The 13962-nt window shown below is 51.0% G+C and overlaps 1 long non-coding RNA gene across 1 annotated transcript in view; it reads left to right on the top strand.

Annotated features, from left to right (window-relative positions):
- Nucleotides 1-13962, top strand: part of LOC308186236 — a 99377-nt gene that overhangs the window by 998 nt on the left and 84417 nt on the right. The gene's annotated exons all lie outside the window — the stretch shown is intronic.

Here is a 13962-nt window from a genome sequence, read left to right as displayed (position 1 = left end):
GTTGCGTAAAGGCTCCCCCAGGGAGTTCAGGTGTACCCAAAGGCTTCCGCTGAGAGCACTTTTTGATGGCAGAAAGTGTCACCGTACGTGTTTTTTCGGGTCTAACTCGGGTTCAGCTTCTTGTTCCGGTTAGGGTTATGTTTAGGGTTGTTAGGAAAGAGTGAAGACGCAGAGTCCTGTTGAGTGTGGGGTTGCGTAAAGGCTCCCCCAGGGAGTTCAGGTGTACCCAAAGGCTTCCGCTGAGAGCACTTTTTGATGGCAGAAAGTGGCACCGTACGTGTTTTTTCGGGTCTAACTCGGGTTCAGCTTCTTGTTGCGGTTAGGCTTATGTTTAGGGTTGTTAGGAAAGAGTGAAGACGCAGAGTCCTGTTGAGTGTGGGGTTGCGTAAAGGCTCCCCCAGGGAGTTCAGGTGTACCCAAAGGCTTCCGCTGAGAGCACTTTTTGATGGCAGAAAGTGGCACCGTACGTGTTTTTTCGGGTCTAACTCGGGTTCAGCTTCTTGTTCCGGTTAGGGTTATGTTTAGGGTTGTTAGGAAAGAGTGAAGACGCAGAGTCCTGTTGAGTGTGCGGTTGCGTAAAGGCTCCCCCAGGGAGTTCAGGTGTACCCAAAGGCTTCCGCTGAGAGCACTTTTGGATGGCAGAAAGTGGCACCGTACGTGTTTTTTCGGGTCTAACTCGGGTTGAGCTTCTTGTTGCGGTTAGGGTTATGTTTAGGGTTGTTAGGAAAGAGTGAAGACGCAGAGTCCTGTTGAGTGTGGGTTTGCGTAAAGGCTCCCCCAGGGAGTTCAGGTGTACCCAAAGGCTTCCGCTGAGAGCACTTTTGGATGGCAGAAAGTGGCACCGTACGTGTTTTTTCGGGTCTAACTCGGGTTCAGCTTCTTGTTGCGGTTAGGGTTATGTTTAGGGTTGTTAGGAAAGAGTGAAGACGCAGAGTCCTGTTGAGTGTGGGGTTGCGTAAAGGCTCCCCCAGGGAGTTCAGGTGTACCCAAAGGCTTCCGCTGAGAGCACTTTTTGATGGCAGAAAGTGGCACCGTACGTGTTTTTTCGGGTCTAACTCGGGTTGAGCTTCTTGTTGCGGTTAGGGTTATGTTTAGGGTTGTTAGGAAAGAGTGAAGACGCAGAGTCCTGTTGAGTGTGGGGTTGCGTAAAGGCTCCCCCAGGGAGTTCAGGTGTACCCAAAGGCTTCCGCTGAGAGCACTTTTTGATGGCAGAAAGTGGCACCGTACGTGTTTTTTCGGGTCTAACTCGGGTTCAGCTTCTTGTTGCGGTTAGGGTTATGTTTAGGGTTGTTAGGAAAGAGTGAAGACGCAGAGTCCTGTTGAGTGTGGGGTTGCGTAAAGGCTCCCCCAGGGAGTTCAGGTGTACCCAAAGGCTTCCGCTGAGAGCACTTTTTGATGGCAGAAAGTGGCACCGTACGTGTTTTTTCGGGTCTAACTCGGGTTGAGCTTCTTGTTGCGGTTAGGGTTATGTTTAGGGTTGTTAGGAAAGAGTGAAGACGCAGAGTCCTGTTGAGTGTGGGTTTGCGTAAAGGCTCCCCCAGGGAGTTCAGGTGTACCCAAAGGCTTCCGCTGAGAGCACTTTTGGATGGCAGAAAGTGGCACCGTACGTGTTTTTTCGGGTCTAACTCGGGTTCAGCTTCTTGTTGCGGTTAGGGTTATGTTTAGGGTTGTTAGGAAAGAGTGAAGACGCAGAGTCCTGTTGAGTGTGGGGTTGCGTAAAGGCTCCCCCAGGGAGTTCAGGTGTACCCAAAGGCTTCCGCTGAGAGCACTTTTTGATGGCAGAAAGTGGCACCGTACGTGTTTTTTCGGGTCTAACTCGGGTTGAGCTTCTTGTTGCGGTTAGGGTTATGTTTAGGGTTGTTAGGAAAGAGTGAAGACGCAGAGTCCTGTTGAGTGTGGGGTTGCGTAAAGGCTCCCCCAGGGAGTTCAGGTGTACCCAAAGGCTTCCGCTCAGAGCACTTTTTGATGGCAGAAAGTGGCACCGTACGTGTTTTTTCGGGTCTAACTCGGGTTCAGCTTCTTGTTGCGGTTAGGGTTATGTTTAGGGTTGTTAGGAAAGAGTGAAGACGCAGAGTCCTGTTGAGTGTGGGGTTGTGTAAAGGCTCCCCCAGGGAGTTCAGGTGTACCCAAAGGCTTCCGCTGAGAGCACTTTTTGATGGCAGAAAGTGGCACCGTACGTGTTTTTTCGGGTCTAACTCGGGTTGAGCTTCTTGTTCCGGTTAGGCTTATGTTTAGGGTTGTTAGGAAAGAGTGAAGACGCAGAGTCCTGTTGAGTGTGGGGTTGCGTAAAGGCTCCCCCAGGGAGTTCAGGTGTACCCAAAGGCTTCCGCTCAGAGCACTTTTTGATGGCAGAAAGTGGCACCGTACGTGTTTTTTCGGGTCTAACTCGGGTTGAGCTTCTTGTTGCGGTTAGGGTTATGTTTAGGGTTGTTAGGAAAGAGTGAAGACGCAGAGTCCTGTTGAGTGTGGGGTTGCGTAAAGGCTCCCCCAGGGAGTTCAGGTGTACCCAAAGGCTTCCGCTGAGAGCACTTTTTGATGGCAGAAAGTGGCACCGTACGTGTTTTTTCGGGTCTAACTCGGGTTCAGCTTCTTGTTGCGGTTAGGCTTATGTTTAGGGTTGTTAGGAAAGAGTGAAGACGCAGAGTCCTGTTGAGTGTGGGGTTGCGTAAAGGCTCCCCCAGGGAGTTCAGGTGTACCCAAAGGCTTCCGCTGAGAGCACTTTTTGATGGCAGAAAGTGGCACCGTACGTGTTTTTTCGGGTCTAACTCGGGTTCAGCTTCTTGTTCCGGTTAGGGTTATGTTTAGGGTTGTTAGGAAAGAGTGAAGACGCAGAGTCCTGTTGAGTGTGGGGTTGCGTAAAGGCTCCCCCAGGGAGTTCAGGTGTACCCAAAGGCTTCCGCTGAGAGCACTTTTTGATGGCAGAAAGTGGCACCGTACGTGTTTTTTCGGGTCTAACTCGGGTTCAGCTTCTTGTTGCGGTTAGGGTTATGTTTAGGGTTGTTAGGAAAGAGTGAAGACGCAGAGTCCTGTTGAGTGTGGGGTTGTGTAAAGGCTCCCCCAGGGAGTTCAGGTGTACCCAAAGGCTTCCGCTGAGAGCACTTTTTGATGGCAGAAAGTGGCACCGTACGTGTTTTTTCGGGTCTAACTCGGGTTGAGCTTCTTGTTGCGGTTAGGGTTATGTTTAGGGTTGTTAGGAAAGAGTGAAGACGCAGAGTCCTGTTGAGTGTGGGTTTGCGTAAAGGCTCCCCCAGGGAGTTCAGGTGTACCCAAAGGCTTCCGCTGAGAGCACTTTTGGATGGCAGAAAGTGGCACCGTACGTGTTTTTTCGGGTCTAACTCGGGTTCAGCTTCTTGTTGCGGTTAGGGTTATGTTTAGGGTTGTTAGGAAAGAGTGAAGACGCAGAGTCCTGTTGAGTGTGGGGTTGCGTAAAGGCTCCCCCAGGGAGTTCAGGTGTACCCAAAGGCTTCCGCTGAGAGCACTTTTTGATGGCAGAAAGTGGCACCGTACGTGTTTTTTCGGGTCTAACTCGGGTTGAGCTTCTTGTTGCGGTTAGGGTTATGTTTAGGGTTGTTAGGAAAGAGTGAAGACGCAGAGTCCTGTTGAGTGTGGGGTTGCGTAAAGGCTCCCCCAGGGAGTTCAGGTGTACCCAAAGGCTTCCGCTGAGAGCACTTTTTGATGGCAGAAAGTGGCACCGTACGTGTTTTTTCGGGTCTAACTCGGGTTCAGCTTCTTGTTGCGGTTAGGGTTATGTTTAGGGTTGTTAGGAAAGAGTGAAGACGCAGAGTCCTGTTGAGTGTGGGGTTGTGTAAAGGCTCCCCCAGGGAGTTCAGGTGTACCCAAAGGCTTCCGCTGAGAGCACTTTTTGATGGCAGAAAGTGGCACCGTACGTGTTTTTTCGGGTCTAACTCGGGTTGAGCTTCTTGTTCCGGTTAGGCTTATGTTTAGGGTTGTTAGGAAAGAGTGAAGACGCAGAGTCCTGTTGAGTGTGGGGTTGCGTAAAGGCTCCCCCAGGGAGTTCAGGTGTACCCAAAGGCTTCCGCTGAGAGCACTTTTTGATGGCAGAAAGTGGCACCGTACGTGTTTTTTCGGGTCTAACTCGGGTTGAGCTTCTTGTTGCGGTTAGGGTTATGTTTAGGGTTGTTAGGAAAGAGTGAAGACGCAGAGTCCTGTTGAGTGTGGGGTTGCGTAAAGGCTCCCCCAGGGAGTTCAGGTGTACCCAAAGGCTTCCGCTGAGAGCACTTTTTGATGGCAGAAAGTGGCACCGTACGTGTTTTTTCGGGTCTAACTCGGGTTCAGCTTCTTGTTGCGGTTAGGCTTATGTTTAGGGTTGTTAGGAAAGAGTGAAGACGCAGAGTCCTGTTGAGTGTGGGGTTGCGTAAAGGCTCCCCCAGGGAGTTCAGGTGTACCCAAAGGCTTCCGCTGAGAGCACTTTTTGATGGCAGAAAGTGGCACCGTACGTGTTTTTTCGGGTCTAACTCGGGTTCAGCTTCTTGTTCCGGTTAGGGTTATGTTTAGGGTTGTTAGGAAAGAGTGAAGACGCAGAGTCCTGTTGAGTGTGGGGTTGCGTAAAGGCTCCCCCAGGGAGTTCAGGTGTACCCAAAGGCTTCCGCTGAGAGCACTTTTTGATGGCAGAAAGTGGCACCGTACGTGTTTTTTCGGGTCTAACTCGGGTTCAGCTTCTTGTTCCGGTTAGGGTTATGTTTAGGGTTGTTAGGAAAGAGTGAAGACGCAGAGTCCTGTTGAGTGTGCGGTTGCGTAAAGGCTCCCCCAGGGAGTTCAGGTGTACCCAAAGGCTTCCGCTGAGAGCACTTTTGGATGGCAGAAAGTGGCACCGTACGTGTTTTTTCGGGTCTAACTCGGGTTCAGCTTCTTGTTGCGGTTAGGGTTATGTTTAGGGTTGTTAGGAAAGAGTGAAGACTCAGAGTCCTGTTGAGTGTGGGTTTGCGTAAAGGCTCCCCCAGGGAGTTCAGGTGTACCCAAAGGCTTCCGCTGAGAGCACTTTTGGATGGCAGAAAGTGGCACCGTATGTGTTTTTTCGGGTCTAACTCGGGTTGAGCTTCTTGTTGCGGTTAGGGTTATGTTTAGGGTTGTTAGGAAAGAGTGAAGACGCAGAGTCCTGTTGAGTGTGGGGTTGCGTAAAGGCTCCCCCAGGGAGTTCAGGTGTACCCAAAGGCTTCCGCTCAGAGCACTTTTTGATGGCAGAAAGTGGCACCGTACGTGTTTTTTCGGGTCTAACTCGGGTTGAGCTTCTTGTTGCGGTTAGGGTTATGTTTAGGGTTGTTAGGAAAGAGTGAAGACGCAGAGTCCTGTTGAGTGTGGGGTTGCGTAAAGGCTCCCCCAGGGAGTTCAGGTGTACCCAAAGGCTTCCGCTGAGAGCACTTTTTGATGGCAGAAAGTGGCACCGTACGTGTTTTTTTGGGTCTAACTCGGGTTCAGCTTCTTGTTGCGGTTAGGGTTATGTTTAGGGTTGTTAGGAAAGAGTGAAGACGCAGAGTCCTGTTGAGTGTGGGGTTGCGTAAAGGCTCCCCCAGGGAGTTCAGGTGTACCCAAAGGCTTCCGCTGAGAGCACTTTTGGATGGCAGAAAGTGGCACCGTACGTGTTTTTTCGGGTCTAACTCGGGTTGAGCTTCTTGTTCCGGTTAGGCTTATGTTTAGGGTTGTTAGGAAAGAGTGAAGACGCAGAGTCCTGTTGAGTGTGGGGTTGCGTAAAGGCTCCCCCAGGGAGTTCAGGTGTACCCAAAGGCTTCCGCTCAGAGCACTTTTTGATGGCAGAAAGTGGCACCGTACGTGTTTTTTCGGGTCTAACTCGGGTTGAGCTTCTTGTTGCGGTTAGGGTTATGTTTAGGGTTGTTAGGAAAGAGTGAAGACGCAGAGTCCTGTTGAGTGTGGGGTTGCGTAAAGGCTTCCCCAGGGAGTTCAGGTGTACCCAAAGGCTTCCGCTGAGAGCACTTTTTGATGGCAGAAAGTGGCACCGTACGTGTTTTTTCGGGTCTAACTCGGGTTGAGCTCCTTGTTGCGGTTAGGGTTATGTTTAGGGTTGTTAGGAAAGAGTGAAGACGCAGAGTCCTGTTGAGTGTGGGGTTGCGTAAAGGCTCCCCCAGGGAGTTCAGGTGTACCCAAAGGCTTCCGCTGAGAGCACTTTTGGATGGCAGAAAGTGGCACCGTACGTGTTTTTTCGGGTCTAACTCGGGTTCAGCTTCTTGTTCCGGTTAGGGTTATGTTTAGGGTTGTTAGGAAAGAGTGAAGACGCAGAGTCCTGTTGAGTGTGGGGTTGCGTAAAGGCTCCCCCAGGGAGTTCAGGTGTACCCAAAGGCTTCCGCTCAGAGCACTTTTTGATGGCAGAAAGTGGCACCATACGTGTTTTTTCGGGTCTAACTCGGGTTCAGCTTCTTGTTGCGGTTAGGGTTATGTTTAGGGTTGTTAGGAAAGAGTGAAGACGCAGAGTCCTGTTGAGTGTGGGGTTGCGTAAAGGCTCCCCCAGGGAGTTCAGGTGTACCCAAAGGCTTCCGCTCAGAGCACTTTTTGATGGCAGAAAGTGGCACCGTACGTGTTTTTTCGGGTCTAACTCGGGTTCAGCTTCTTGTTGCGGTTAGGGTTATGTTTAGGGTTGTTAGGAAAGAGTGAAGACGCAGAGTCCTGTTGAGTGTGGGGTTGCGTAAAGGCTCCCCCAGGGAGTTCAGGTGTACCCAAAGGCTTCCGCTGAGAGCACTTTTTGATGGCAGAAAGTGGCACCGTACGTGTTTTTTCGGGTCTAACTCAGGTTCAGCTTCTTGTTGCGGTTAGGGTTATGTTTAGGGTTGTTAGGAAAGAGTGAAGACGCAGAGTCCTGTTAAGTGTGGGGTTGCGTAAAGGCTCCCCCAGGGAGTTCAGGTGTACCCAAAGGCTTCCGCTGAGAGCACTTTTTGATGGCAGAAAGTGGCACCATACGTGTTTTTTCGGGTCTAACTCGGGTTCAGCTTCTTGTTGCGGTTAGGGTTATGTTTAGGGTTGTTAGGAAAGAGTGAAGACGCAGAGTCCTGTTGAGTGTGGGGTTGCGTAAAGGCTCCCCCAGGGAGTTCAGGTGTACCCAAAGGCTTCCGCTGAGAGCACTTTTTGATGGCAGAAAGTGGCACCGTACGTGTTTTTTCGGGTCTAACTCGGGTTGAGCTTCTTGTTGCGGTTAGGGTTATGTTTAGGGTTGTTAGGAAAGAGTGAAGGCGCAGAGTCCTGTTGAGTGTGGGGTTGCATAAAGGCTCCCCCAGGGAGTTCAGGTGTACCCAAAGGCTTCCGCTGAGAGCACTTTTTGATGGCAGAAAGTGGCACCGTACGTGTTTTTTCGGGTCTAACTCGGGTTCAGCTTCTTGTTGCGGTTAGGGTTATGTTTAGGGTTGTTAGGAAAGAGTGAAGACGCAGAGTCCTGTTGAGTGTGGGGTTGCGTAAAGGCTCCCCCAGGGAGTTCAGGTGTACCCAAAGGCTTCCGCTCAGAGCACTTTTTGATGGCAGAAAGTGGCACCGTACGTGTTTTTTCGGGTCTAACTCGGGTTGAGCTTCTTGTTGCGGTTAGGGTTATGTTTAGGGTTGTTAGGAAAGAGTGAAGACGCAGAGTCCTGTTGAGTGTGGGGTTGCGTAAAGGCTCCCCCAGGGAGTTCAGGTGTACCCAAAGGCTTCCGCTGAGAGCACTTTTTGATGGCAGAAAGTGGCACCGTACGTGTTTTTTCGGGTCTAACTCGGGTTGAGCTTCTTGTTGCGGTTAGGGTTATGTTTAGGGTTGTTAGGAAAGAGTGAAGACGCAGAGTCCTGTTGAGTGTGGGGTTGCGTAAAGGCTCCCCCAGGGAGTTCAGGTGTACCCAAAGGCTTCCGCTGAGAGCACTTTTTGATGGCAGAAAGTGGCACCGTACGTGTTTTTTTCGGGTCTAACTCGGGTTCAGCTTCTTGTTGCGGTTAGGCTTATGTTTAGGGTTGTTAGGAAAGAGTGAAGACGCAGAGTCCTGTTGAGTGTGGGGTTGCGTAAAGGCTCCCCCAGGGAGTTCAGGTGTACCCAAAGGCTTCCGCTGAGAGCACTTTTTGATGGCAGAAAGTGGCACCGTACGTGTTTTTTCGGGTCTAACTCGGGTTGAGCTTCTTGTTCCGGTTAGGGTTATGTTTAGGGTTGTTAGGAAAGAGTGAAGACGCAGAGTCCTGTTGAGTGTGGGGTTGCGTAAAGGCTCCCCCAGGGAGTTCAGGTGTACCCAAAGGCTTCCGCTCAGAGCACTTTTTGATGGCAGAAAGTGGCACCGTACATGTTTTTTCGGGTCTAACTCGGGTTCAGCTTCTTGTTGCGGTTAGGGTTATGTTTAGGGTTGTTAGGAAAGAGTGAAGACGCAGAGTCCTGTTGAGTGTGGGGTTGCGTAAAGGCTCCCCCAGGGAGTTCAGGTGTACCCAAAGGCTTCCGCTCAGAGCACTTTTTGATGGCAGAAAGTGGCACCGTACGTGTTTTTTCGGGTCTAACTCGGGTTCAGCTTCTTGTTGCGGTTAGGGTTATGTTTAGGGTTGTTAGGAAAGAGTGAAGACGCAGAGTCCTGTTGAGTGTGGGGTTGCGTAAAGGCTCCCCCAGGGAGTTCAGGTGTACCCAAAGGCTTCCGCTGAGAGCACTTTTTGATGGCAGAAAGTGGCACCGTACGTGTTTTTTCGGGTCTAACTCAGGTTCAGCTTCTTGTTGCGGTTAGGGTTATGTTTAGGGTTGTTAGGAAAGAGTGAAGACGCAGAGTCCTGTTAAGTGTGGGGTTGCATAAAGGCTCCCCCAGGGAGTTCAGGTGTACCCAAAGGCTTCCGCTGAGAGCACTTTTTGATGGCAGAAAGTGGCACCGTACGTGTTTTTTCGGGTCTAACTCGGGTTCAGCTTCTTGTTGCGGTTAGGGTTATGTTTAGGGTTGTTAGGAAAGAGTGAAGACGCAGAGTCCTGTTGAGTGTGGGGTTGCGTAAAGGCTCCCCCAGGGAGTTCAGGTGTACCCAAAGGCTTCCGCTGAGAGCACTTTTTGATGGCAGAAAGTGGCACCGTACGTGTTTTTTTGGGTCTAACTCGGGTTGAGCTTCTTGTTGCGGTTAGGGTTATGTTTAGGGTTGTTAGGAAAGAGTGAAGACGCAGAGTCCTGTTGAGTGTGGGGTTGCGTAAAGGCTCCCCCAGGGAGTTCAGGTGTACCCAAAGGCTTCCGCTCAGAGCACTTTTTGATGGCAGAAAGTGGCACCGTACGTGTTTTTTCGGGTCTAACTCGGGTTGAGCTTCTTGTTGCGGTTAGGGTTATGTTTAGGGTTGTTAGGAAAGAGTGAAGACGCAGAGTCCTGTTGAGTGTGGGGTTGCGTAAAGGCTCCCCCAGGGAGTTCAGGTGTACCCAAAGGCTTCCGCTGAGAGCACTTTTTGATGGCAGAAAGTGGCACCGTACGTGTTTTTTCGGGTCTAACTCGGGTCGAGCTTCTTGTTGCGGTTAGGGTTATGTTTAGGGTTGTTAGGAAAGAGTGAAGACGCAGAGTCCTGTTGAGTGTGGGGTTGCGTAAAGGCTCCCCCAGGGAGTTCAGGTGTACCCAAAGGCTTCCGCTGAGAGCACTTTTTGATGGCAGAAAGTGGCACCGTACGTGTTTTTTCGGGTCTAACTCGGGTTCAGCTTCTTGTTGCGGTTAGGGTTATGTTTAGGGTTGTTAGGAAAGAGTGAAGACGCAGAGTCCTGTTGAGTGTGGGGTTGCGTAAAGGCTCCCCCAGGGAGTTCAGGTGTACCCAAAGGCTTCCGCTGAGAGCACTTTTGGATGGCAGAAAGTGGCACCGTACGTGTTTTTTCGGGTCTAACTCGGGTTCAGCTTCTTGTTCCGGTTAGGCTTATGTTTAGGGTTGTTAGGAAAGAGTGAAGACGCAGAGTCCTGTTGAGTGTGGGGTTGCGTAAAGGCTCCCCCAGGGAGTTCAGGTGTACCCAAAGGCTTCCGCTGAGAGCACTTTTTGATGGCAGAAAGTGGCACCGTACGTGTTTTTTCGGGTCTAACTCGGGTTGAGCTTCTTGTTGCGGTTAGGGTTATGTTTAGGGTTGTTAGGAAAGAGTGAAGACGCAGAGTCCTGTTGAGTGTGGGGTTGCGTAAAGGCTCCCCCAGGGAGTTCAGGTGTACCCAAAGGCTTCCGCTGAGAGCACTTTTTGATGGCAGAAAGTGGCACCGTACGTGTTTTTTCGGGTCTAACTCGGGTTCAGCTTCTTGTTGCGGTTAGGGTTATGTTTAGGGTTGTTAGGAAAGAGTGAAGACGCAGAGTCCTGTTGAGTGTGGGGTTGCGTAAAGGCTCCCCCAGGGAGTTCAGGTGTACCCAAAGGCTTCCACTGAGAGCACTTTTTGATGGCAGAAAGTGGCACCGTACGTGTTTTTTCGGGTCTAACTCGGGTTCAGCTTCTTGTTCCGGTTAGGGTTATGTTTAGGGTTGTTAGGAAAGAGTGAAGACGCAGAGTCCTGTTGAGTGTGGGGTTGCGTAAAGGCTCCCCCAGGGAGTTCAGGTGTACCCAAAGGCTTCCGCTCAGAGCACTTTTTGATGGCAGAAAGTGGCACCGTACGTGTTTTTTCGGGTCTAACTCGGGTTCAGCTTCTTGTTGCGGTTAGGGTTATGTTTAGGGTTGTTAGGAAAGAGTGAAGACGCAGAGTCCTGTTGAGTGTGGGGTTGCGTAAAGGCTCCCCCAGGGAGTTCAGGTGTACCCAAAGGCTTCCGCTGAGAGCACTTTTTGATGGCAGAAAGTGGCACCGTACGTGTTTTTTCGGGTCTAACTCGGGTTCAGCTTCTTGTTGCGGTTAGGGTTATGTTTAGGGTTGTTAGGAAAGAGTGAAGACGCAGAGTCCTGTTGAGTGTGGGGTTGCGTAAAGGCTCCCCCAGGGAGTTCAGGTGTTCCCAAAGGCTTCCGCTGAGAGCACTTTTTGATGGCAGAAAGTGGCACCGTACGTGTTTTTTCGGGTCTAACTCGGGTTCAGCTTCTTGTTGCGGTTAGGGTTATGTTTAGGGTTGTTAGGAAAGAGTGAAGACGCAGAGTCCTGTTGAGTGTGGGGTTGCGTAAAGGCTCCCCCAGGGAGTTCAGGTGTACCCAAAGGCTTCCGCTGAGAGCACTTTTTGATGGCAGAAAGTGGCACCGTACGTGTTTTTTCGGGTCTAACTCAGGTTCAGCTTCTTGTTCCGGTTAGGGTTATGTTAGGGTTGTTAGGAAAGAGTGAAGACGCAGAGTCCTGTTGAGTGTGGGGTTGCGTAAAGGCTCCCCCAGGGAGTTCAGGTGTACCCAAAGGCTTCCGCTGAGAGCACTTTTTGATGGCAGAAAGTGGCACCGTACGTGTTTTTTCGGGTCTAACTCGGGTTCAGCTTCTTGTTGCGGTTAGGGTTATGTTTAGGGTTGTTAGGAAAGAGTGAAGACGCAGAGTCCTGTTGAGTGTGGGGTTGCGTAAAGGCTCCCCCAGGGAGTTCAGGTGTACCCAAAGGCTTCCGCTCAGAGCACTTTTTGATGGCAGAAAGTGGCACCGTACGTGTTTTTTCGGGTCTAACTCGGGTTGAGCTTCTTGTTGCGGTTAGGGTTATGTTTAGGGTTGTTAGGAAAGAGTGAAGACGCAGAGTCCTGTTGAGTGTGGGGTTGCGTAAAGGCTCCCCCAGGGAGTTCAGGTGTACCCAAAGGCTTCCGCTGAGAGCACTTTTTGATGGCAGAAAGTGGCACCGTACGTGTTTTTTCGGGTCTAACTCGGGTTCAGCTTCTTGTTGCGGTTAGGGTTATGTTTAGGGTTGTTAGGAAAGAGTGAAGACGCAGAGTCCTGTTGAGTGTGGGGTTGCGTAAAGGCTCCCCCAGGGAGTTCAGGTGTACCCAAAGGCTTCCGCTGAGAGCACTTTTTGATGGCAGAAAGTGGCACCGTACGTGTTTTTTCGGGTCTAACTCGGGTTGAGCTTCTTGTTCCGGTTAGGCTTATGTTTAGGGTTGTTAGGAAAGAGTGAAGACGCAGAGTCCTGTTGAGTGTGGGGTTGCGTAAAGGCTCCCCCAGGGAGTTCAGGTGTTCCCAAAGGCTTCCGCTGAGAGCACTTTTTGATGGCAGAAAGTGGCACCGTACGTGTTTTTTCGGGTCTAACTCGGGTTCAGCTTCTTGTTCCGGTTAGGGTTATGTTTAGGGTTGTTAGGAAAGAGTGAAGACGCAGAGTCCTGTTGAGTGTGGGGTTGCGTAAAGGCTCCCCCAGGGAGTTCAGGTGTACCCAAAGGCTTCCGCTGAGAGCACTATTTGATGGCAGAAAGTGGCACCGTACGTGTTTTTTCGGGTCTAACTCGGGTTCAGCTTCTTGTTGCGGTTAGGGTTATGTTTAGGGTTGTTAGGAAAGAGTGAAGACGCAGAGTCCTGTTGAGTGTGGGGTTGCGTAAAGGCTCCCCCAGGGAGTTCAGGTGTACCCAAAGGCTTCCGCTGAGAGCACTTTTTGATGGCAGAAAGTGGCACCGTACGTGTTTTTTCGGGTCTAACTCAGGTTCAGCTTCTTGTTCCGGTTAGGGTTATGTTAGGGTTGTTAGGAAAGAGTGAAGACGCAGAGTCCTGTTGAGTGTGGGGTTGCGTAAAGGCTCCCCCAGGGAGTTCAGGTGTACCCAAAGGCTTCCGCTGAGAGCACTTTTTGATGGCAGAAAGTGGCACCGTACGTGTTTTTTCGGGTCTAACTCGGGTTCAGCTTCTTGTTGCGGTTAGGGTTATGTTTAGGGTTGTTAGGAAAGAGTGAAGACGCAGAGTCCTGTTGAGTGTGGGGTTGCGTAAAGGCTCCCCCAGGGAGTTCAGGTGTACCCAAAGGCTTCCGCTCAGAGCACTTTTTGATGGCAGAAAGTGGCACCGTACGTGTTTTTTCGGGTCTAACTCGGGTTCAGCTTCTTGTTCCGGTTAGGCTTATGTTTAGGGTTGTTAGGAAAGAGTGAAGACGCAGAGTCCTGTTGAGTGTGGGGTTGCGTAAAGGCTCCCCCAGGGAGTTCAGGTGTAGCCAAAGGCTTCCGCTGAGAGCACTTTTTGATGGCAGAAAGTGGCACCGTACGTGTTTTTTCGGGTCTAACTCGGGTTGAGCTTCTTGTTGCGGTTAGGGTTATGTTTAGGGTTGTTAGGAAAGAGTGAAGACGCAGAGTCCTGTTGAGTGTGGGGTTGCGTAAAGGCTCCCCCAGGGAGTTCAGGTGTACCCAAAGGCTTCCGCTGAGAGCACTTTTTGATGGCAGAAAGTGGCACCGTACGTGTTTTTTCGGGTCTAACTCGGGTTCAGCTTCTTGTTGCGGTTAGGGTTATGTTTAGGGTTGTTAGGAAAGAGTGAAGACGCAGAGTCCTGTTGAGTGTGGGGTTGCGTAAAGGCTCCCCCAGGGAGTTCAGGTGTACCCAAAGGCTTCCGCTGAGAGCACTTTTGGATGGCAGAAAGTGGCACCGTACGTGTTTTTTCGGGTCTAACTCGGGTTCAGCTTCTTGTTCCGGTTAGGGTTATGTTTAGGGTTGTTAGGAAAGAGTGAAGACGCAGAGTCCTGTTGAGTGTGCGGTTGCGTAAAGGCTCCCCCAGGGAGTTCAGGTGTACCCAAAGGCTTCCGCTCAGAGCACTTTTTGATGGCAGAAAGTGGCACCGTACGTGTTTTTTCGGGTCTAACTCGGGTTGAGTTTCTTGTTGCGGTTAGGGTTATGTTTAGGGTTGTTAGGAAAGAGTGAAGACGCAGAGTCCTGTTGAGTGTGGGGTTGTGTAAAGGCTCCCCCAGGGAGTTCAGGTGTACCCAAAGGCTTCCACTGAGAGCACTTTTTGATGGCAGAAAGTGGCACCGTACGTGTTTTTTCGGGTCTAACTCGGGTTCAGCTTCTTGTTGCGGTTAGGGTTATGTTTAGGGTTGTTAGGAAAGAGTGAAGACGCAGAGTCCTGTTGAGTGTGGGGTTGCGTAAAGGCTCCCCCAGGGAGTTCAGGTGTACCCAAAGGCTTCCGCTCAGAGCACTTTTTGATGGCAGAAAGTGGCACCGTACGTGTTT

The sequence above is a fragment of the Anser brachyrhynchus genome (assembly GCF_964034855.1).
Source record: "Anser brachyrhynchus genome assembly, contig: SCAFFOLD_89, whole genome shotgun sequence".
In the NCBI taxonomy this organism is placed as follows: domain Eukaryota; kingdom Metazoa; phylum Chordata; class Aves; order Anseriformes; family Anatidae; genus Anser; species Anser brachyrhynchus.
This window is presented reverse-complemented; position numbering and strand designations above follow the sequence as displayed.